General features: G+C 40.4%; 1 non-coding gene across 1 annotated transcript; it reads right to left on the bottom strand.

The window, feature by feature from the left end:
- Nucleotides 1-240: 240 nt before the first annotated feature.
- On the bottom strand, nt 241-346 carry LOC112062020 (U6 spliceosomal RNA). Its single transcript, XR_002890495.1, has one exon. It is a non-coding gene; the product is annotated as a U6 spliceosomal RNA (small nuclear RNA).
- Nucleotides 347-3,093: the final 2,747 nt, after the last annotated feature.

Raw genomic sequence — 3,093 nt, forward strand, 5'->3', positions numbered from 1 at the left:
ACAGGAATCCCCTGGCAGGAATCTCCTGGCAGTTAGAGGGCAGGGGCCAAGAATGTCATATGTTCTTCAATGCATGTGACATTCACAGGGATGAATTTTTCTACACCTTACATAATTTTCAAATGTTCCTCTAGCCAGTCGTGTGTATGAGAAACCTATTTGTGATTGTCTCAGCCTAAGCCTAACCTCATTTTACATGTAAAGTCAAAGTACTTTTTTCTTTTTCTAAAATTTACTTTTAAAAATATGGGATGCTTCCACAAATGTGCATGTCATTCTGGTTCAGGGGCCATGCTAATCTTCTCTGTATAATTCCAATTTTAGTATATTGCTGCTGAAGCGAGCATAACTCAAAGTATTTTCTGAACAGTTTTAATATCCTGGAATTTTCCAGGAACGGAACTACTGTGTAAATTGAAAGGAGTGTGTGTTGTTTTGTTTGGAATGTTACCAGGAATGGTTTAATGTTTTAGAAAATCACACCAATGACATCAATGCCATTTATGGGCTGTGCTGGATATCTTCCATTTGCCCTTCGAGATTCACTCCACCCTCTCTACCTCCCTGGCCCTGGGAAGGGATTGTATCAACAGGTTTCCTAGCCCTCTAGCTTCTGGGTGGGTTCACTCTTTGGAAAGCATGAGCAGGAGATCTGGAAGGTAAAAGGAGAGTGAGGTATGCTACTTGAAATGACCATCAGGAACTAGGTGTTATCTGATCCATGGAAACATAAAGTTGGATGTGACAGCGGTATTCTGTTTGAAAATGATAACGTTATATATACGATTGAGTCCAAGCTAGTCAGAAGGCACAAGTAAACTGTCTGAAGAGGTGTTTTAAACTCCTACGGTACTTGCTCCTACTGATTTACTTCTCACTTAATCCACATTTATGGCTTCCCAGAGAGTTCTCTATGACTGGTTAACAGAGAAAAAGCACAGGCCTGGTTTTTGCAGTTTGCTGGAACCAGCTAAAGGCAGAATGTAGATGCATTCTAGCCTCTATTTTACCACTGAAAAATAGTGGTAAAAGAAAATATTCTAGGGACAAAACTTTGGGCAGTACATCTTATTGTTCACTTCATGTCAAGGAGAGATGGCCTCTCTTCTCTCTGGGCATAATATTATTGGGAGATACAATCTGACACAGCCCAGAGTGTCCCTGCTTGTTCTTGTTTTATATGCCAAGAATGCAAGGCCCTGACCACTTTACCTGGCTCATTTCTCAGGGCTGTGTTTGCAGGGAGCTGTCTTGAGGGATGAGGTGATATTTCCTTCTGGGATAAAGAGCAGGCTTGCTGTAAAAGATGTGAATTTCCCAAGGCCAATATCCTTCGGCTGTGATGCAGACATGCGCTGTGTACACCTGGCCCCTCTGCATGGCCCCCTGTTGGACCTGGGGATGTGGGGAACCCACAGAAATATGCTGATGGTGCTCATACTGCTTACTGTGCTGCTGGCACCCAGGAAATAGTAACAGGCTAACTTGTTAGCTTGTAAGTAGGAGAAAATCCCATACCCTGACAAATATTTGTTACACACTTTGAGGTTGGTTTTACAAGCCTTTTGCATATTACATTACTTGAACCTGATTTCACATTGAGGGGTGCAACTCAGAGTTCTTCCTCTGTACTTTTGGTCCCTTAAGGTAAAATATTGCCACTTTTATGTTTGAATGGCTTATTTTTTTTCTCTATTCAGGCAAAACTCCCCTGGCAGAAGTGTCACTGCATATCTGTTGGAAAAAACAGGTAAATTTTAATGACTTCATGAAACTGACCAAGTTTCATGGCAAACAATACTAAGGACTAGGGGTGGGTAACATTACATGCTCCTATTCCAATTGTTTGTAATTCTATTTTGCCCCTTTCCTTTCCATAGTAAGTTTTAATCTTCTTAGAACTGTCCTTATTTCTCACAGTTCTAAATAATGGAATTTCATCATTTAGTCTGAAAAACCACAGGCCCTTCCTAACTACTGGTGTAAGAAATCCCAGCAACAGAATAAGATGATATTCTGGTTTCTTAAAATGTCCTTGAAAATGTTATTTCTAACAAAGGGGACTTGTAAGACATCTGCAACTGAGAACTTATGGCTTGTTCTGTGAATGTAACCTTGGCCTTAAAAAGCCTGTAATTCTTTTTGTTTGTATTATTTAGTAATATGTTTCCCTGGTAATGATATTTAAATCGACATCTCCATGGCCTAAAAGCTATGAATACCTATGATTTGTCTTTTTAATATTTATTTTATTTATTTATTTTCCTTATGTTTTTGGCTGCGTCGGGTCTTAGTTGTGGCACACCGGATCTTTTTGTTACCGCGCAGTCTCTTCGTTGCACCGCGCGGTCTTCTCTCTAGTTGTGGCGTGCAGGTTTTCTCTCTCTAGTGGCGAACGGGCTCCGGGGCTCATGGGCTCTATAGTTTGCGACACCCGGGCTCTCCCATTGAGGCGTGCGACCTCATTAGTTGTGGCGCGCGGGCTTAGTTGCCCCACAGCATGTGGGATCTTAGTTCTCCGGCCAGGGATCGAACCCACGTCCCTTGCGTTGGAAGGCAGATTCTTTACCACTGAACTACCAGGGAAGTCCCTTATGAGTTGTCTTTCATAGCCAAGTGAAATGAAAATTTATGTACACACAAAAACTTGTATGCAAATGTTTATAGCATCTTTATCAAAAACTGGAAACAACCAGATGTCCTTCAACAGGTGAGTGGATAAACAAACTGGTACATGCATACAATGGGATACTAGTCAGTCATAAGAAGGAAAGATCTATTGATTCACTCAATAACATGAATGAATCAATTTTTTAAGTAGTAAAATATGCATAACATAAGCATGGACGAATCTTAAATGCATTTTGCCAAGCAAAAGAAGCCAGACCCCAAAGACCCAAAAGTATTGTATGATTCTATTCATATGGCATTTTGAAAGAGGCAGGACTAAAGATATGTGTATTAGTTTCCTATTGCTGCTATAAAAAATTACCACAAGTTTATTCTCTTACAATTCTGGAGGCCAGAAATCTGAAATCAGTTTAACTAGGCTAAATAAAGTCAAAGTAGGGCTGGTTTCTTCTTGAATCTCTA

This window comes from Physeter macrocephalus, chromosome 21 (assembly GCF_002837175.3).
Source record: "Physeter macrocephalus isolate SW-GA chromosome 21, ASM283717v5, whole genome shotgun sequence".
Classification (NCBI taxonomy): domain Eukaryota; kingdom Metazoa; phylum Chordata; class Mammalia; order Artiodactyla; family Physeteridae; genus Physeter; species Physeter macrocephalus.